The sequence below is a fragment of the Somniosus microcephalus genome, chromosome 4 (assembly GCF_052327205.1).
Source record: "Somniosus microcephalus isolate GS21.2 chromosome 4, FLI_Smic_1.0, whole genome shotgun sequence".
Lineage (NCBI taxonomy): Eukaryota > Metazoa > Chordata > Chondrichthyes > Squaliformes > Somniosidae > Somniosus > Somniosus microcephalus.
The window spans coordinates 290429746-290452337 of record NC_140990.1 but is presented as its reverse complement, the minus strand read 5'-3'; positions in this window follow the sequence as shown (position 1 = coordinate 290452337).

Below are 22592 nucleotides of genomic sequence, written 5' to 3'. Positions count from 1 at the left end.
CAATATTTCAGTCTATTTGGCTAAATTTCATCTTTTCAGGTGTTCATTCCAGATCGCTCTGAACCATATATTAGATTTAAAAGCCTGCATAAATTATGTATGGTGTGAGCAGCAATATGATAAACTAGATCACTATATAGGTATCATCCTTTGGTCAGAGTCAATCCTAGTCCTCTTTTACACAACCATAATTTCAGTTTCATTCTGGGTGTCAAACCACCAACTGATAAATTTTGTCACTGAGTGAATCTGGGTGAAATGCTGATGGTCTTCTCCATAGAACTCAGCTTCAAAATAATTCCATTTCAGGTTCTTGCCCGAGGAAGAAAGTGCATGAAAGTGGGGATTTTACTTGAATTATAAAAATATATTTCTGCCTCTTAAGTGTTTGTCTCGTTTTTTTTTTATCTCCACAGATTTTAAAAACGTTCATCTATCCCCTTTACTACTAAAGCTAGCAGCCTATTTTCTTCTAATATGATCTATTTTTATTAAGCTATTTTATTTGCATAAACAAATCGTAAACAAAGCCAGTCCATTAGTTGCAAGGGGGAAGAGAGACAACTGAAACGATTATACCCTTCCTCTTTGCTCATATAGAACCATTTATACGCACTAACTGCAAAAGGATGAATCATAGCCAGAAGTTATCAGCTAAATTATTACTTTTCACTGCAAATAAAGCAAAAGCAAATAAATGACAGCCAGGCCACAGTGCCTAATTAACTCATTTAAAAAAAGAAAATGGTCTGATAATATGATTCAACTATTTGCAATTGAAACCCTCATCTATTATGCCTCTTTCCTTACTTCATTGCAAAAGGCAGTAAGATTAAATACATTTTTCATAATAGTTGGCATATAAAATATCTCGTATGTACTTCAACCTCCTAAAATTTAAAGCAAGACAGACAGGTGCAAAATGTGAATAATTTATTCAGCTCTTTACTTTAATATTAAATTAAATGTGAGTATGCTATATTATTGTATATAAAGCCCTAAGAAGATGGCTTTTCAATTACCAGAAAAATTACTTTAATCAGGAGCTAATCATTAAAGATATGTTAACAACATTTTTAAAATCATGAAGTACTGATGTTCTGCTATTTGATGTGGCTAGCACCTTTTAAAATATTAGCAGGACTCCTGCAGCATTGCTTATGGCAAGTCAGGGATTATACCATTGCAAGGGAGGATAAGAGTCATATCTCCACTGAAAGGATTTGGAAGCAAGTTTGTGAGATCACTACAGATGCAGTGAACTCATTTTTCTATTGTTTCTGAAAATTAAATAAATAGGTCTAGATTTTATACTGGAAAATTCAGGCCTTTCTCACCCTCACTTTCCGAAGTAAAAATACACACTTGTCAATAGTTTCTTGTTAAACCTTAGTTCAAAAATGTTTAAAGTTCATGCTCCAGCTTGTTTTGAGAACACTTGGTCGGTCAGTTTACATGTATGCGAGCTCTTGGTCTAATTTTCACCTGCCGCCAAAAGCTCGCCAAAGAGGGTTAAAGGAAAATTGTGGTGCACTGCAGGTATTAAAGGACTGCAAGGCAGATTAAAACAATGTGGCTATTTACAGGTAAGGTCTGTTTATGTAGCTAAAAAGTTCATCCTTTAAAAAGTTGCCCTATTTTCTTATGGCAGTTCTCCTCAATACTGCATACAGTTGAATATTGAAAGACCTTTTCACAATGATGGACCATTCTTTTCAACAATGCACTGTAATAGGTAAATTTGCTTTTATAATATTTTTTCACTTGGACAATGTAAAAAAGCACCATTTTGAAGAAAGGTGGCCTTCCGTGTTTAGCCTCAGCTACCTCCCTTTTTCCTCCCTTTAATGCTACCAACTCAATAATTCACATCACTTGCACAGGTCAAATCACTATTTCCCTTGATAAATGCAACAAACTTGAATAGTGTCAAAAAATATCTAAATTGAATGTCTAATTTTATCACCAGCAGTAAGTTAAAACTGTTAATGGAGCAGAAACATGAGCATAATTATCTTAGTGGTAAGTATGCAAAGTTATTACTGAAAATCTGCCCAATGTAAGTAAATACGTGATATTCAGGAAACAGGATCTTGCGTGCCTTCTGAACATATGCTTTATTGAATTCTACATGGGTTAAAGTGGGTCAAGTCAGTGAATGTCTGTTTTGTCTTTGTTTGGATAACTAGCCTCAATTCCACGCCAGGCTGTACTTGGTAGCCCATTCAAGAACTGATGAAACTCAGCCACATGAGCCGCCAAATCTGAGTGGCAGATAACTCTAGGTTTCAAATTTGAGATCTTCTGGTAAGGAGACAAGTGTTGTACAGTTTGAAGAATCCAAATTATTCTAACCTAATTCAGTCCTCCGACACTAGAGTTCAGCCTCATGGCCTCTCTATGAACCACATCCAAGGTTGGATGTTTCCGTTGTGCCTCAATGACCCGAACTGAATCCAGTATTCAAGGTATGGCCTGACCAGAGCATTATACAGCTTCAGCCAGAGGGCCTCAGATTAAACTCTACTGATTTAGCAATGTAGCTCTGCATTCTGTTTAGTCTGTTGATTGCCACCTCACAATAGCAGAGCATAGTCAGTGTTATGTTTACTACCACTCTGCTATCTCAGCCTTTCCCCTAGCAAATTCAAAACCATTTATTAAGTACAGAGGGATTGCGAAACAAAAAAAGACATCTAGATCACCTTCTACCATTCTGATAGTGGCATGATACAATGATAAGAGAATTATTGACTAATCATGGCAATGAATCCTATCAATTAGTCTACAACAGACCCAGACAGGTGGCAAGGTAAACCCGTCAATGGTGGAAAGCTTTGGAAACCATAGGCCCAATGTTGCCTGTTTCTCCCAAGCATGCTACACTTACCACGTCATGTCTCAAATTACTCATATATTGTATCCCAAAATATTATTTTCCGAAGTAAATCTATCTAATTTGCATTTGAATGAATCAACACTTTCTGTTTCCATCGTCTCCTGAGGGAGCCTATTCAATGGATTAACCACTTGCTCACTGAAATATTGTTTCCGCGGACTAGTTTTGAATTTAACCGCCTTCACGTGCAGGCCGTGTCCTCTGGTTCTCCTGTTCTGGACAAGGTGAAACAGCTTGCCATTATCTAGTCCTTTTAGAATCCTAAAAAACCCAGCAATCAAATCACTTCTCAACCTTCTCTTTTCCAGAGAGAACATGTCCAATATCCATAAACACTTCTCATAATCCAATCCCTCCATCCCCTCAATCATTTTGATTGCCCTCTTCTGTATCCTCTCAATAGTTGCAATATTCTTTTGATACTGTAGTTCTTTCCATTTCAATAATAGCCCTTGCGAGGCCTTTCAGCAGCTGGTTCTGGCATTTTTCAAAGCTTTACAGTATTGACAGTACACAGTAGCCAAAGTACACCCCTCCCAACTGCCACCGCCACCCCCCCACACCCCCCACCAAAGATGCAAGATGCCTTTAAATGGCATCAGGGATGTCCGATATTCCAGCCCACCACCCCCAACTCACCGGCTAAACCAGACCGTTCGCAAACTTGGTGTCATATTTGACCCCGAGAAGAGCTTCCGCCCGCATATCCGTGCCTAATCCACCACCATAACATTGCCCGAATCCGTACCTGCCTCAGCTCATCTGCTGCTGAAACCCTCATCCATGCCTTAGTTACCTCTAGACTTCACTATTCCAACGCACTCCTGGCTGGCCTCCCACGTTCTACCCTACGTAAACCTAAGATCACCCAAAACTTTGCTGCCTGTGTCCTAACTCGCACCAAGTCCCGTTCACACATCATCCCTATGTTCACTGACCTATATTGGCTCCCGGTTAAGCAATGCCTCGGTTTCAAAATTCTCATTCTTGTTTTCAACTTTCAAGTGTCAGCGATGGCTCAATTGGTAGCACATTCGCCTCTGAATCAGAAGGTTGTGGGTTCAAGTCCCACTCCAGGGACTTGCGCACATAAAGCTAGGCTGACACTCCAGTGCAGTACTGAGGGAGTGCTGCACTTTCGGAGGTGCCGTCTTTCAGATGAGATGTTAAACCGAGGCCTTGTCTGCTCTCTCGGGTGGATCTAAAAGATCCCATGGCACTATTTCGAAGAAGAGTAGGGGAGTTATCCCTGGTGTCCTGGCCAATATTTCTCCCTCAACCAACATAACAAAACCAGATTATTTGGTTATTTTCACATTGCTGTTTGTGGGAGCTTGCTGTGCACAAATTGGCTGCTGTGTTTCCCACATTACAACAGTGACTCCACTTCAAAAGTACTTCATTGGCTGTAAAGCACTTTGAGATGTCTAGTGGTCGTGAAAGTTGCTATATAAATGCAAGTCTTTCTTTCAAATCCCTCCATGGCCTTGCCTCTCCCTATCTCGGTAATCTCCTACAACCCTCCAAGATATCTGTGCTCCTCCAATTCTGGCCTCTTGAGCATCCCCGATTTTAATCGCTCCATCATTGGTGGCCGTGCCTTTAGCTGCCAAGGCCCTCAGCTCTGGAATTCCCTCCCTAAAACTCTCCGCCTCTCTTTCCTCCTTTAAGACACCCCTTTAAACCAACCTCCCATCTGCCCTGATATCTCCTTATGTGGTTCAGTGTTAAATTTTGTTTGATAATTCTCCTGTGAAGCACCTTGGGATATTTTACTACTTTAAAGACGCTATATAAATGCAAGTTGTTGTTGTTGTTATTAGGCAAACTATCATGAGCAGCATGACCAGTGCTGGCAGGCCACTTATTCCATGTTAATTAGTTACGGGGACCAATTTCTTAACTTCATGGCCAATTCACCCACATGCCGATTCGATGCCCGAAAGTGGGTACAGATGAATTTCTCCCATTCGGTTTGTATTTCTGGACAGATGAGCTAAGATGGGCTGAATGGCCTTCCTTGTTTATTAATCTTGTGTGACCTTGTCAATATACATCAATGTGAAGGTATATTAGTAACCCAACCCCACACAGCCCGCTTCTACCTCCTTCCCAAGAGCCACAAACAGGACTGGTAGACCCATCGTTACAGCCTGCTCTTGCCCCACGGAACTTATCTCTTCCTATCTCAACTCTATTATTTCACCCCTTGTCCAGTCTCTTCCCACCTACATTCGCGACTCTTCCGACGCCCTCCGCCACGTTAACAGTTTCCAGTTTCCTGGCCCCAACCGTCTCCTTTTCACTATGGACGTCCAATCCCTCTACATCTCCATCCCCCACCAGGATGGCCTGAGGGCGCTCCACTTCTTCCTGGAACAGAGGCCCAACCAGTCCCCTTCCACCACCACCCTCCTCCACCTGGCTGAACTTGTTCTCACATTGAACAACTTCTTCTTTGACCCCACTCACTCCCTATTAAAGGTGTTGCTATGGGAACCCGCATGGGCCCTAGCTATGCCTGCCTTTTTGTGGGATATGGGGAACATTCTTTGTTCCAGTCCTACTCAGGTCCCCTCCCTCACCTCTTTTTCCGGTACATCGATGACTGTATCAGTGCTGTTTCCTGCTCTCGCCCTGAACTAGAAAATGTCATTCACTTTGCTTCCAATTTCCACCCTTCCCTCACCTTCACATGATCCATCTCCGACTCTTCCCTTCCCTTTCTTGACTGCTCTGTCTCCATTTCTGGTGATAGGTTATCAACAAACATCCACTACAAGCCCTCTGACTCCCACAGCTACCTGGACTACACTTCCTCCCACCCCGCTTCCTGTAAGGACTCTATTCCATTCTCCCAGTTTCTCCATCTCCGCCGCATCTGTTCTGACGATGCGACCTTCCATACCAGTGCTTCCGATATGCCTTCCTTTTTCCTCAACTGAGGATACCCCTCTACTGTGGTTGACACGGCCCTTGACCATGTCCGTTCCATTTCCCGCACTTCTGCTCTCACCCCTTCCCCTCCCTCCCAGAACCACGATAGGGTTCCCCTTGTCCTCACCTTTCACCCCACCAGCCTCCACATTCAACAGATCATCCTCCGTCATTTCCACCACCTCCAACATGATCCCAACACCAAACGCATCTTCTCCTCACCTCCCCTTTCAGCATTCTGAAGGGACCGCTCCCTCCGCAACACCCTGGTCCACTCCTCAATCACCCCCAACAGCCCTTCCCCTTCGCCCGGCAGCTTTCTGTGCAAGCGCAGGAGATGCAACACCTGCCGTTTAACCTCCTGCCATCCCACTGTCCAGGGCCCCAAACACCCCTTCCAAGTGAAACAGTGATTTACTTGTACTTCTTGCCATTTAGTATACTGTATTCGCTGCTCACGATGCGGTCTCCTCTACATTGTGGAGAGCAAACGCAGATTGGGCGACCGCTTTGCGGAACACCTCCATTCAGTCTGTAAGGGTGACCCCGAACTTCCGGTCGCCTGTCACTTTAATTCTCTGCTCCACTCCCACTCTGACCTCTCTCTCCTCGGCTTCTTACACTGTTCCAATGAAGATCAATGTAAGCTCAAGGAACAGCACCTCATCTTTCGATTACGCACTTTACAGCCTTCTGGACTCAACATCGAGTTCAACAATTTCAGATATTAACACCTGCCCCCATTTTTCAGGTGGCTGTTGATGATTCTGCCATCCCCATTTGCAACATTTAACTACTCCTGCCTCCTAGAAACATAGAAGATAGGAACAGGAGTAGGCCATTCGGCCCCTCGAGCCTGTTCTGCCATTTAATGAGATCATGACTGATCATCCAAATTCAGTACCCTGTCCCTGCTTTCTCCCCATATCCCTTGATCCCTTTAGCCTTAAGAAATATATCTAACTCCTTCTTGAACATATTTAATGAATTGGCCTCAACGGCCTTCTGTGGTAGAGAATTCCACATGTTCACCACTCTGGGTGAAGAAATTCCTCCTCATCTCAGTCCTAAATGGCTTACCCCTTATCCTTAGACTGTGGCCCCTGGTTCTGGACTTCCCCGCCATTGGGAACATCCTTCCTGCATCTAGTCTGTCTAGTCCTGTAAGAATGTTATAAGTTTCAATGAGATCCCCTCTCATTCTTCTAAACTCTAACGAATATAAGCCTAATCAACTCAATCTCTCTTCATACGTCATTCCTGCCATCCCAGGTATGAGTCTGATGAATCTTCGCTGCACTCCCTTCATGGCAAGAACATCCTTCCTCAGATAAGGTGACCAAAACTGCACACAATACTCAAGGTGTGGTCTCACCAAGGCCCTGTACAACTGCAGCAAGACATCCTTGCTCCTGTACTTGAATCCTCTTGCTATGAAGGCCAACATACCACTTGCCTTCTTAACCGCCTGCTGCATCTGCATGCTTACCTTCAGCGACTGGTGCACAAGGACACCCAGGTCTCGTTGCACTTCCCCTTTTCCCAATCTATTGCCGTTCAGATAATAATCTGTCTTCCTGTTTTTCCCACCAAAGTGGATAACCTCGCATTTATCCACATTATACTGCATCTACCATGCATCTGCCCAATCACCCAACCTGTCCAAATCATACTGGAGTTTCTCTGCATCCTCCTCACAGCACACACGACCACCCAGCTTTGTGTCGTCTGCAAACTTGAAGATATTCCATCTAGTTCCCTCGTCTAGATCATTAATATATATTGTGAATAGCTGGGGTCCTAGCACCAATCCCTGCGGTACCCCACTAGTCACTGCCTGCCACTCGTAAAAAGACCCGTTTATTCCAACTCTTTGCTTCCTGTCTGCCAACCAGTTATCTATCCAAGTCAGTACCTTACCCCCAATCCCATGTGCTTTAACTTTGTGCACTAATCTCTTATGCGGGAGCTTATCAAAAGCCTTCTGAAAGTCCAAATACACCACATCCACTGGTTCTCCCTTATCTATTCTACCAGTTACATCCTCAAAAAATTCCAGTAGATTAATCAAGGACGATTTACCTTTTGTAAATCCATGTTGACTTTGTCCAATCCTGTCACTGTTTTCCAAGTGCTCTGCTATTACATCTTTTATAATGGACTCTAGCACTTTCCCCACTACTGATGTCAGGCTTTCTCTCTACCACCTTTTTTAAATAGTGGGGTTACATTAACTACCCTCCAATCCATGGGAACTGTTCCAGAGTCTATAGAATTTTGGAAGATGACCAGCAATGCCTCTACTATTTCTAGGGCCACTTCCTTAAGTACCCTAGGTACCTTAAGTACTAGGATGTAGATTATCAGGCCCTGGGGATTTATCGGCCTTCAGTCACGTCAATTTCCCTAACACCATTTCCCTACAAATACTGATTTCATTCAGTTCCTCCCTCTCATTAGACCCTATGTTCCCTGACATCTCTGGGAGGTTATTTGTATCGTCCTTTGTGAAGACAGTACCAAAGTATATATTTAATTGGTCTGCCATGTCTTTGTTCCCCATTATAAAGTCCCCTGATTCTGACTGCAAGGGACCTACGATTGACTTCACCAATCTTTTTCTCTTCACATATCTATAGAAACTTTTACAGTCAGTTTTTATGTTTCCTGCAAGCTTGCTCTCGTAGTCTATTTTCCCCCTCTTAATTAATCCTTTTGTCCTCCTTTGCTGAATCCTAAACTGCTACAATCCTCAGGTTTGCTGCTTTTTCTGGCCAATTTATATGTCCTCTCCTTGGATCTTATGCTATCCCTAATTTCCTTTGTTAGCCATGGTTGAGTCACCTTTTTTGTTTTATTTTTATGCCAAACAGGGATGAACAAATTCTATAGTTCATCCATGCGATCTTTAAATATTTGCCATTGCCTATCCACTGTCAACCCTTTAAGTAATGTTCCCCAATCCATCCTAGCCAACTCACACCTCATGTCATCATAGTTTCCTTTATTTAAATTCAGGACCCTAGTCTCTGAGTCAACTACTTCACTCTCCATCTTAATGAAGAATTCTATCATATTATGATCGCTTTGCCCCAAGGGGCCTCATACAACAAAATTGCTAATTAATCCTTTCTCATTACATAATACCCAGTCTAAGATGGCCTGATCTCTAGTTGGTTCCTCGACATATTGGTCCAGGAAACTATCCCGTATACACTCTAGGAATTCCTCCTCCACAGTATTGTTACTAATTTGGTTAGCCCAATCTATATGTAGATTAAAGTCACCCATGATAACTGCTGTGCCCTTATTGCATGCATCTCTAATTTCCTATTTAATGCCATCCCCAACCTCAGCATTACTGTTTGGGGGTCTGTATACAACTCCCACTAACGTTTTCTGCCCCTTGGTATTTCTCAGCTCTACCCATGCAGATTCCATATCATCAGAGCTAATATCCTTCCTTACTATTGTGTAAATCTCTTCATTAACCAGCAATGCTACCCCACCTCCTTTTCGTTTTTGCCTGTCCTTCCTGAATATTGAATACCCCTGGATGTTGAATTCCCAGCGTTGGTCACCCTGGAGCCATGTCTCTGTAATCCCAATTATATCATATCTATTTACATCTATTTGCACAGCTAATTCATCCAACTTATTATGAATGCTCCTCGCATTAAGACACAAAACCTTCAGGCTTGTTTTTTTACCACTCTTAGACCTTTTTTAATTATTATTTACTGTGGCCATGTTTGATTTACACCGTTGATTTCTCTGACTGCCACTTTTGCTTTTCTCCTTCCTGTCTTTTGCTTTTATCCTTACTTCCCTTTCCTCTGTCTCCCTGCACAGGTTCCCAAGCCCCTGCCATTTTAGTTTAAACCCTCCCCAACAGCACTAGCAAACACTCCCCCTAGGATATCAGTCCCGGTCCTGCCCAGGTGCAAACCGTCCAGTTTGGACTGGTCCCACCTCCCCCAGAACCTGTTCCAATGTCCCAGGAATTTGAATCCCTCTCCCTTGCACCATTCCTCTAGCCACGTATTCATCTGAAATATCCTTCTATTTCTGCTCTGACTAGCACGTGGCACTGGTAGCAATCCTGAGATTACTACCCTTGAGGTCCTATTTTTTAATTTACCTCCTAACTCCCTATATTCAGCTTTTAGGACCTCATCCCGGTTTTTACCTATATCGTTGGTACCTATATGCACCACGACAACGGGCTGTTCACCCTCCCCCTTCAGAATGCCCTGCAGCCGCTCCGAGACTTCCTTGCCCCTTGCACCAGGGGGGCAACATACCATCCTGGAGTCTCGTTTGTGGCTGCAGAAATGCCTATCTATTCCCCTTACAATAGAATCCCCCATCACTATAGCTCTCCTGCTCTTTTCCCTCCCGTCTTTGCAGCAGAACCACCCATGGTGCCAGGAAGTTGGCTGCTGCTGCCTTCCCCCGATAAGCCATCTCCCTCAACAATTTCCAAAGCGGTATATCTGTTTGAGAGTGGGATGGCACCATGCACTACCTGCCTGTGCCTACTACTCTGCCTGGCGGTCACCCATTCCCTTCCTGCCTGTGCAGCCTTTACCTGCGATGTGAACAACTGATTAAACGTGATATCCACAATGTCCTCAGCATCGCGAATGCTCCAGTATGTATCCATCCACAGCTCCAGTGCCACAATGTGGTCTGCCAGTAGCTGCAGCTGGATACACATCCCGCACACATGGTCATCAGGGACACAGGAAATGTCCCTGATTTCCCACATAGTGCAGGAGGAGCATGCCACGGGGCTGAGCTGTGCTGCCATGACTTACCCTTTAATTAATTTAAATTAAATCAAATCAGTGCCACTAATTACACAACAATTAAATGATATACTCAAGGGCCCTTGTTTACTAGCACTCCCCGCTACACAACAGAGATCTTAGAAACTATAACCACAAAAATTAAGACCTTCTAAACTTTATAAACTATTAACCTTAACTGTCAAACTATAGAGTATAAATACTCACCTGGCTGTACTCACCCAATCAGTTGCTTCCTCTTGCCCGTGTCACTTTTTGAATCGTGGCATGGCTCTGGAACACCGCCGCCGGTCTGTGAGGTTGGTAAGCCTCTGAAAAAACCCGCGAAAGTGAATTTCAATACTCACTGTACTCTTCTGCTGCTCCCGACACCGGCCTCTTCCTACAGGGTGAAAAGTTAGGAAAAACAAAGGCGAAGCAAGGGAGCTCCTCCTTCCACTCCTCACCTAACTCCGACTCACCCAACTCGCGGCACTCTGTTGAAACCGCACTCCTACCCTAGCACAGACTATTCCTTCAATTCCTTCCTCTCCTCCCCTCCCCCCACCACCCCCCTTTCCCTGCCTCTGCAGCTGCTTAAAATCTGTGACATCTCTAACCTTTTCCAGTCTTGATGAAGGGTCACAGACCTGAAACATTAACTCTGTTTCTCTCTCCACAGATGCTGCCTGGCCTGCTGAGTGCTTCCAGCATTTTTTGTTGTTATTTCAGATTTCCAGCTTCCGCAGTATTTTGCTATTTTATTAGTAACCTTCCTTGTAGAGCATTTCATTTGTACTAGCCATGAAAGTTCCCACATTCTCCTGTCACCTAGCCCAAGTTAAGAATGAGACAGTGAAGAGCCTTTATTCATAGATATCACCAGAATGGTCATTTGTATCTCCAATGTAAGATATATAGTCCATAGATATTGTAATAACATATCCTGCACTTCTTTGTTTCACTAATTCTGTCACTACGTTGGACCCAGTTATAATGTTTATTTTATAAATTCATGTTTTATCCAAAATGCTGAAGGTAAAGCATGACTCCATTGTTATCAAATATCCCAGCCCTCATTCCAATTTTCTGACATATCATAACGTTTGAGTGATACCAAATTAATTTTGAATTTATCAGTTTCCTATTTAAAGTTCAATTCAAAAGCCTGCCTTTCTGCAGCCAGAGGTTCTCTTTTGTGGCGATGACATAATGAACTCTAAAAGGATCCAAGGACATACAAAATTGTCTATACCAATCAGCATGTTGTCAGCCTCAGCAATTTCTTTCTCTTCCCTACTGCATTATTGCTTCCAGCTCTACTATCTCTTGTAGCCTTCTCGTGGAAACTGTTTGCTAATTGACACGCTATGTAGGAAAAATTGCACTTTTCAACATCATGCATTTTGTACTTTTGATTCTTTCCCCCAATTGCCCATCAGTCATACTCAACAATTTACTCTTGCACTGCAAGGTTGTAAATAGAAATTGCTGTAGGTGATACATCTTATAAAGCACTGCATGTTTCAATTTAGTTCCTCATTTACTAAAGGCATCACAATTTACTGGGAAACAATAATGTCCTGGAAGTTGGTTATTCTTCATATCAATGCAGACATTTATATGTTTAAATGGAAGGATAAAACAAATTATAGTATAACACTTTCAACATTTTGCAAAATCTTATTTGCATAACTATAGTTCTGGAAAAAAATACTTCTACATGCATGGAAAGAAACATCAGCAGGCCACGCAATATTAAATGTACTCAAATTTAAACCTGATAATGAAGCTTACAGTAAAAAATACACCATGAATTTTCCAATTAATAAAACTGATGATACTATTAACAACTGATGTGGAGGGATTTTACTCAAGAGAAACATTGGGTCAGTTGTTATAAACATCCAGCGATTTAAAAAAAACCCCAGCAGTTTAATGTGCATCGCTCCATGTGTATTTTGATGTCTGAGAAAGTGATTGTGCAGCCTGTAGTCCTGCAATGACCATTGTTGAGGAAGGTGTTCAGTGAACAAGGATAAAAAATATTCTCACAACACTGTTACTGGTTACTGAAAAATGTTGCTCATGCATCTGAGAAAATAATACCTCCCTTATAAAATTCAGTCTATCGGATGAAGGTAAGCAAATAAGTTGCTCACTCAACCGTTGAAGATGTAATTTATGCACAGGAATACGGGGAAATTACACATGCCCTCTATTAATACTTGTTTTCCTACCACAATGAAATGATATACGAGTAGTATGAGAATAAACCAGGCTTTTTTATGATTTGTATAGCACATAGTGATTTGGAATGCCACAACACTTTTTGATAAATAGACTGCCACAGAGGTCACTAAATACTATGTACCACAAACTAAAGTAGAAATCACACAGCTTGACGACTAATTTATCTCCAGTATTACAGAACAAACAGGTCCAGGACTTTCATGCTCCAATCTTCATGTATCATTAAACCAGTCTATATCGATTTGGGGAGAAGGAAGCTTCTAAACAGTTGCCTACCATGGCAAAGTTTCTAGTTACTTGCTGCCACACAGCAAAATTGATCAGAAGTACAAGGTTTGAAATAGTTGACACTTCATTAATGTCTCGACTGAGTGCAATATTTTAAAACCAAATTACATTACCATATTCCTCACTAATTCCTTCTTGGAAACCAACTCAGTGTATTGGCATACATAGATCTAAAGATTCAAAATAACTTATCAAAACGCTGTTCGCCCAACACAGGAAAGAGGTAAATATTTAATTTAATCTACCTATAACTTAAACTAGATCAAGTAATTAGTTAAAAATCTATAAACCATAAGCTTAGTTGATTAAATAATTAAAACAAGGTCATATATGGATGGCAATGCAGGAGGAGTGCCGCAACTGCAGCATGTGGGAGCTAGTGGAGAGCATCACGATCCCGAACAACCACATCTGCAGTAAGTGTCTGCATCTCGAGGAACTACAGCTCAGAGTTGTTGAGCTGGAGCCCGAGGTTCTGAAATTGCAAGGCATCAGAGAGAGCAGGAATTACCTGGACACTTTGATCCAGGAGGGCATTATGGGCAAGAAATTAAGGATAGTATTCGACTAAAAACAAGGGCATATAAGGTAGCCAAATCTAGTGGGAGGATAGAGGATTGGGAAAACTTTAAAAGACAGCAAAAAATAACAAAAAGATTGATTAAGAAAGGGAAGATAGATTATGAAAGTAAATTAGCAAAAAATATAAAAACAGATAGTAAGAGTTTTTATACTTATATAAAAAGAAAAAGGGTGGCTAAAGTAAATGTTGGTCCCTTAGAAGATGACACCGGGAAATTAATGGTGGGAAATATGGAGATGGCAAAAACACTGAATGAATATTTTATATCAGTCTTTACAGTAGAGGACACTAAGAATATCCCAACACTGGACAAACAGGGGGCTAAAGGGGGGGAGGAGCTAAACACGATCAAAATCACTAAGGAAGTGGTACTCGGTAAAATAATGGGACTCAAGGCGGATAAATCACCTGGACCTGATGGCTTACATCCTAGGGTCTTGAGGGAAGTGGCAGTAGGGATTGTGGATGCATTGGTAATAATTTTCCAAAACTCCCTGGACTCGGCAAAGGTCCCGGCAGACTGGAAAACTGCTAATGTAACACCCTTATTTAAAAAGGGCAGTAGACAGAAGGCTGGAAACTATAGACCGGTTAACCTAACATCTGTGGTAGGTAAAATTTTGGAGTCCATTATTAAGGAGACAGTAACAGGACATTTGGACAATCATAATTTAATAGGACAAAGTCAGCATGGTTTTATGAAGGGGAAGTCATGTTTGACAAATTTGCTGGAGTTCTTTGAGGAAGTAACATATAGGGTGGATAAAGGGGAACCAGTGGACGTAGTGTATTTAGACTTCCAAAAGGCATTTGACAAGGTGCCACACAAAAGATTATTGCTTAAGATAAAAAATCACGGGATTGGGGGTAATATTCTGGCATGGATAGAGGATTGGCTATCTAACAGAAGGCAGAGAGTTGGGATAAATGGTTCATTCTCAGGCTGGCATTCAGTAACTAGTGGTGTTCTGCAGGGGTCAGTGCTGGGTCCCCAACTCTTTACAATCTATATTAACGATTTGGAGGAGGGGACCGAGTGTAACATATCAAAGTTTGCAGATGATACTAAGATGGGAGGGAAAGTAGTGAGTGAGGAGGACATAAAAAACCTGCAAGGGGACATAGACAGGCTAAGTAAGTGGGCAGAGATTTGGCAGATGGAATACAATACTGGAAAGTGTGAGGTTATGCACTTTGGCAGGAAAAATCGTAGAGCAAGTTATTATCTTAATGGCAAGAAACTGGAAAGTACTGAAGTACAAAGGGATCTGGGGGTCCTGGTGCACGAAACTCAAAAGGTTAGTATGCAGGTGCAGCAAGTGATTAAGAAGGCCAATGGAATGTTGGCTTTCATTGCTAGGGGGATAGAATATAAAAATAGGGAGTTATTGCTTCAGTTGTACAAGGTATTGGTGAGACCGCACCTGGAATACTGCGTACAGTTTTGGTGTCCATACTTAAGAAAGGACATACTTGCTCTCGAGTCAGTACAAAGAAGGTTCACTCAGTTAATCCCGGGGATGAGGGGATGGACATATGAGGAGAGGTTGAGTAGATTGGGACTCTACTCATTGGAGTTCAGAAGAATGAGAGGCGATCTTATTGAAACATATAAGATTGTGAAGGGGTTGGATCGGGTGGATGCGGGGAGGATGTTCCCGATGATGGGTGAAACTAGAACTAGGGGGCATAGTCTTAGAATAAGGGGCTGCTCTTTCAAAACTGAGATGAGGAGGAACTACTTCACTCAGAGGGTGGTAGGTCCATGGAATATGCTGCCCCAAAAAGCTGTAGAAGCTACATCATTACATAAATTTAAAACAGAAATAGACAGTTTCCTAGAAGTAAAGGGAATGAATGGTTACGGGGAGCGGGCAGGAATTTGGACATGAGTCTAGGTTCGGATTGGTCATGGCCCTGTGTGTAGCGGAGCGGGCCCAGGGGCCGTGTAGCCTGATCCTGCTCCAATTTCATGTGTCTAATTCTGTTAGATTTAGGAGATGGTTCTGTGATAGTAGATTGGCGGTTAGGATCAGATCAGCCATGATCTTATTGAATGGCGGAGCAGGTTCAAGGGGCCGATTGGCCTACTCCTGCTCCTATTTCTTATGTTCTTATGTTCTTATTTCACACCACTTAGGTTAGATAGTGGTACAGGTCTGGTTAGTGGTCAGGGACAGGAGGATGAGACTGCGAGTCAGGTAGGTAAGGGCACCCCAAGTGCAGTGCTGGAGGCACATCGGTGTTTGCCCTTATCCAAAAGGTAAGTGGGGGGAGTGAAAAATAATGTTGTAGTGGTAGGGGACAGTATAGTCAGGGGTATAGATACTGTTCTCTGCAGCCACAACTGGGAGTTCCGAATCACCCTCAATCACCCCCAACACCCTTTCCCCTTCTCACGGCACCTTCCCGTGCAAGTGCAGGAGATGCAACACCTGCCCTTTTACCTCCTCCCTTCTCACTGTCCAGGGCCCCAAACACTCCTTCCAGGTGAAACAGCAATTTAATTGTACTTCTTGCAATTTAGTATAGTGTATTCGCTGCTCACGATGTGGTCTCCTCTACATTGGGGAGCCCAAACGCAAATTGGGTGACCGCTTTGCGGAACACCTCTATTCAGTCTGTAAGTGTGACCCCGAGCTTCCGGTTGCCTGTCACTTTAATTCTCTGCAGCACTCCCACTCTGACCTCACCATCCTCGGCCTCTTACACTGTTCCAATGAAGCTCAGCGTAAGCTCGAGGAACAGCACCTCATCTTTCGATTAGGCACTTTACAGCCTTCTGGACTCAACATAGAGTTCAACAATTTCAGATCATAACCTCTGCCGGTACTTTTTTTCCTCACATGGCAGCTGTTGATGATTCTGCCATTCCCATTTACACCTCATCTAGACTTATCTTTTGTTTCTTAACTTGTCCCATTACCACCTCCTTTTGCCTTGCACCATCATCCCCTTTTCCCCTTTGTCTTTTAATCTCTCCTGCCTTCCATCCTATCACAGATCTTCCCTTTTGTTCTTTCCTCCCCTACCCCCTTTCTCTGCCTTTGCTTAAAAATCTATTACATTTCTAACTTTTTCCAGTTCTAACGAAAGGTCATCGACCTGAAACGTTAACTGTTTCTCTCTCCACAGATGCTGATTGACCTGCTGAGTAGTTCCAGCATTTTCTGTTTTTATTTCAGATTTCCAGCATCCACAGTATTTTGCTTTTGTGTTTTTTGTTTTAAGTAAGAGGTTCTTGCTGCCTATATGGGTGAGGGTAAAATCTGCAGGGTGAATGAGCAAACTGACTATGGCACCATGGTACAGGAGGCTATTCAAGTGGGGTTAGTGAAAAGGAATACTGTCGTGGTAGGGGACAGTATAGTCAGGGGGATAGATACTGTTCTCTGTAGCCAAAACTGGGAGTTCTAAAGGTTGTGTTGCCTGCCCAGTGCCAGGGTTAAGGATATCTCCTCATGGCTGGAGAAGAACTTGGAGTGGTGGGGGAGGATCTAGTTGCCCGGGTCCACATAGGAACCAATGACATAGGTAGATCTAGGAATGAGGTTCTGTTGAGAGAGTTTGAGGAGCTAGGGTCGAAATTAAAACACAGAACCTCACAGGTAATATTCTCTGGATTGTTACCTGAGCTTCGTGCAATTTGGCATAGGGATAAATAGATTAGAAGGTAAATGCGTGGCTGAAAGAGTGGTGAGGGAGGCAGGGATTTCGCTTCATGGGGCACTGGCACCAGTACCATGGATAGAGGGAGCTGTTCCGTTGGGACGGGCTCTAATTAAACCGGGCTGGGACCAGTGTCCTGGCGAATTGAATAAGTAGGAAGGTAGATAGGACTTTAAACTAATGAAGAGGGGTGTGGGGGTGGGAGCATTCAGGAAAGGGTAAATTCAAAAGCAGTGAGAGAAATGTCAAGTCTGTAGCGCAGAGTAGTGATTTGGGTAAAAATAAGCAGAGTAGGTCAAGAAGGGACAGAGAGCTTAACAAAGGTAATAGGGCATTAGTGACTACGGTAATATCAGGGAAAAATAGAAAAAAGTTAGAGCTAAAGGCACTATATCTGAATGCATGAAGCATTCGCAAAAAAATAGATGAATTAATAGCACAGATGGAAATAAATGGATTTGATCTAATAACCATTACAGAGACGTGGTTGCAGAGTGACCAAGGTTGGGAACTAAATATTCCAAGATACTTGACTTTTAGAAGAAATAGGCAGAATGGAAAAGGAGGGGGTAGCCCTGATAATAAAGGACGGGATAAAGACAGTAGAGAGAAAGGATCTTAGCTCGGAAAAAACAAGATGTAGAATCACTTCGGGTGGAGCTAAGAAAAAAAAACAAGGGACAGAAAACATTGGTGGAAGTGGTTTATAGGCCCTATAACAGTGGTTATTATGTGGGGCACAGCATAAATCAGGAAATTAGAGGTGCATGCAACAAGTTAATACGGTAATTATGGAGGACTTTTCATATAGACTGGGCAAATCAAATTTGCAGTAATAGAGCAGAGGACAAGTTTATGGAAGGCATTCAAGATAGTTTTCTCGATCAGTAAGTTAAGGAATCAATTAGGGAACAGGTTATTTTAGATCTAGTATTGTGCAATGTGAAAGGGTTAATTAATAATCTTGGAGTAAAGGAGCCTCTGGGGAAGAATGATCATAATAGGATAGAATTTTATATTGAGTTTGAGAGTGATTCAGTTAAATCTGAAACTAGGGTCTTAAATCTGAGCAAAGCAAACTACATGGGCATGAGGGGTGAGTTGGATAAGGTAGATTGGGAAACTAGATTAAAACATATGATGATAGATAAGCAATGGCAAAAATTTAAAGAAATAATTCATAATTCCCAACAAATATACATTCCCTTAAGGAATAAAAACCCCACAAGATAAATGGTCCAACCATGGCTAACAGAGAAGTTAAAGATATTATTAGGTTACAGGAAGAGGCTTAAAATATTGCCAAAATGAGTAGTAAGCCTGAGAATTGGGAGGATTTTAGAATTCAGCAAAGGATGACCAAGAAATTGCTAAAGAGAGAGAAAATAGAATATGAGAGTAAACTAGCAAGAGATATAAAAACAGATTGTAAAAGATGCTATAGGTATGTAAAAAGGAAGAGATTAGCAAAAGTAAACTTGGGTTCCATACAGGTAGAGACAGGAGAAATTATAATGAGGAATAGGAAGTAGCAGAGACAATAAACCAATACCTTGGGGGGAATTTTCTGGGGGGTCAGCAGGCGCAATCGGTGGTGGGTCAGGTGGGAAAGTGTTTTTTTTTAAACGGGTCGGGACCCCGCTGTCAACCCGCCGCCACGCGCGATTAGCAAATGTCGGTGTAATGTATGTACCTTTAAGAGAGGAACTATCTTTTACAGCCCCTGTATACTGCAGTACCAGTAGTGACCACACCTGTATATAACACCGTGTAGTAATTTGTACAGTTAGTTCCAGCATACCCTGTTCAGTAAACACCTGTTATTACCGTTCTCCTGCAGTCCGTGTGTTATTGATATGCGGACACTACAGTGGCAACGAGCAGGTTCAAACTCACCTGCAGTACTGCATCACCTCACGGGGATTCATCCCTGAAAAGAAGCTTCTTGGAGGTCAAAGCCAGAGCAACGGGCGTCGACCGTGGGCAACTGCCCAGTGATCCATCGGAGTTCAGAGAATCGCAGGGGAAGCTATGGAGAGCTGGGCTTGGTTCTCCAGTCAAGGTGTTCCAGCAAATCGGGCTGGTAGCAGGTAGTGCGCTGACCCTTCCCGGACTGCGGCGGGCAAGAGCTCGATCGAGCGGCTCTGCAAGGGGGCCGAGCAGCGTCGTCGGGAAGAAAAAGAGAGAGAGAGGGTGGAGCGCACAGGGCGCGGCCGGTGCTCAAGAGCCGGGCAGCGTTAAAGAAAAAAAAGGGGGAAGGACAAGAGACGCGCAGTGGACAGCGTCGAAGAAGAATAAAACTAAGAAAATTAATTAACAAAAGAGAGATGCGCAGAAAGCCACGGGGCACCACCATTACTATTTAGAACACTAGGAGCAGCATTGGCAGCAGGGGAAAGAAGGAAAAGCGCGGGAGGCGCCATTTTAATCCATTGGGGAAGAAGGAAAAGCGCGGGAGGCACCATTTTAAACCACCCAAGATGCCGAAGGGTGGCAGCATCACTGCTTTCGACAACGAAATAGAAGACTGGACCACGTATGTGGAAAGAATTGATGTGTACTGCAAGGCAAATGAGCTGGCCGATGAAAAGAAGGCGTCGGTATTATTGAATGTGATGGGCGCGAGAACGTATGGCCTATTGCAGAATTTAATTACCCCAGCTAAACCAATGGGGAAAAGCTTTGAAGAGATTGTCAATATCTTACAGGAACATCTAAACCCTACACCGCTGCTGATAGCAGAAAGATTCACGTTCCATAAAAGAAACCAGCACAAAGACGAGAGTAATGCTGACTATCTTACGGAACAACGCAAGTTATCGAAACACTGCCAGTTCGGAGCAGGACTGGCAGATACCTTAAGGGATAAGTTTGTCTGCGGGCTCCAGAGTGAAGGAACCCAGAAACGACTACTTTCAGAAAAGGACCTTACGCTAGAAAAGGCTTTCAGCATTGCAGTATCCTATGAAGCAGCAGCACGGGGCGCTGCGGAAATACAACAGAAACTGTAAGAATATAGCACCAATGAAATGGCATATGGAGCAGAAAAGTGCTATCGCTGCGGCAGAACAACCCATGACCAGAAGGATTGCTGGTTTAAGGACAAAGTATGCAGGCAATGTGGAAAAGTGGGACACATAGCACGAGTCTGCAGGTCGGGAAAGAAAACCAACACTAAAAGAACTACTAAGGAAAAGTACAAGAAAGTACAAAAGATGACGGACAGTAGTTCAGAAGATCAGAAGAGTAATAATGACTCCGGGAGCAGGAGACTGAGGCCTAGAAATTCAGTATAGCCACGTTTGGGGCGCTACAGCCGGGCGGCCGCTAAAGTTTGTGCCCGGCGCAACTTCGCGCCACCTTCGCCGATATTCAGTGGCATCACCCCAGGAGGTTGCTGCTGCGCTAAAACAGGCGATGCACGACTATCATTAGGCGCTAAGCCGGCGGCCCGGGGCGAAACCCCCAAGGGCGGGCGCAGCGCAGGTGCGGCGAGCTGCTGATTGACGACAGACACTCTGGCGCTGGTGAGCTCTTAAAGGGAGAGGATGGATTTGTTTTTTTGAAAGGCCAAGACTGGTGTATTTGTGTTTTTTGAAAGGCCGAGACTGCTTGATTTGTGTTTTTGTGGGGGGCTTCTCTCCATTAGTTTTTTATGTGGGAAGGGCACAGAGGTATCAAAGTAATAAATGTTCTTAAATCGCACTGTCCATGCTTTCTTTTGGAAGTCCTGGGTGCCCTGCTCGGCTGAGGGCTTGTGGAGCGGCTACATTCATCTTGTGCCACAAGCCATTCCCTGAGAGGGGGCCTAGAGCCGACGTTCAATAAGCCGCCGACGGGCGGCCCTTGCACTTTCTGCCTCCCTCCTGTGCTGGTCCTCCTCCTCCTCCTCCTCCTCCTCCTCCTCCTCCTCTGGTGGTCCTCCAATGTCTGGTGGCAGTGGCTGAGTCCTGCGGATAGCCAGGTTGTGCAGCATGCAGCACACGACCACGAAATGGGAGACTCGCTCAGGCGAGTACTGTAGGGCTCCTCCGGAACGATCCAGACAGCAGAACTGTTGCTTCAGGACGCCGATTGTTTGCTCAATGAGGTTCCTGGTTGCTTGATGGCTCTCATTGTATCCCTCTTCAGCAGGGGTGCTGGGCGCTCGGAGCGGGGTCATCAGCCAGGTGCACAAAGGATAGCCTTTGTCCCCGAGAAGCCATCCTCGTGGGTGAGGCTGGGCCTGGAACATGTCTGCCACAGAAGTCTGGTGCAGGATGAAGGCATCGTGGCTGCTGCCTGGAAAGCGGGCATTGACAGCTAGGATGATCTGCCTGTGGTCACACACCAACTGCACGTTGAGCGAATGGTAGCCCTTCCGGTTGCGGTAATCCTTGGCATGCTCTAGAGCTGCCCGCAAAGCCACATGCGTGCAGTCAATGGCGCCCTGCACCATGGGGAAGCCCGCTAATGAGGCAAAGCCCATTGCACGCTGTTGCTGCTTGACAAGGGCCATGGAGAAGGAGATGAACTGACGTCTCCTTCTGAAAAGGGCATTGGTCACCTGGAGGATGCAGCAATGTACGGCAAACTGGGAGATGTTGGAAATGTCCCCAGCAGCGGATTGGAAGGAGCCGGTGGCATAGAAGTTGAGAGACACCGTCACCTTCACTGCCACCGACAGAGACGTCCTGCTCCTCAGCTGTGGCTGCAGATCTCCGCGAAGCAGGTGGCAGATCTCAGTGACCGCCGCCCTTCGGAATTGCAGCCTCCGAACACACTGCTCGTCAGACATGTTCAGATATGAGAACTGCTGGCAGTATACCCTGGGTCGGTATGGCTTCCTTAGCCGACGCCTGTTGCCCCTTCTCCCTCTGGCCATGACTGCCACTCTCTCACGGCGTCTCTGAACCCTTTGAATGCAATGGAGAAGGCCAACGTTTGCACCCATTGCAGCCCCCATTATATGTTTCCAATCAATGCTATGGCTCTGAAGTTAAAGACAAGTTCAAAGCTGTGGCCTGAAGCCACAAGTACCTGTGCGAGTGTTGAGCCAAACCAGAAAGCTCTCTACCTTTGTCTCTCTGCAAAGATCCGTCTCTCACAAAGAAGGAGTGTTGCAAAATGGCTGCCATTTCTACTGCAGGAGGAGTGCCCTTTAATTCGCGCCCCCTGCACCCCGCAGCGACTG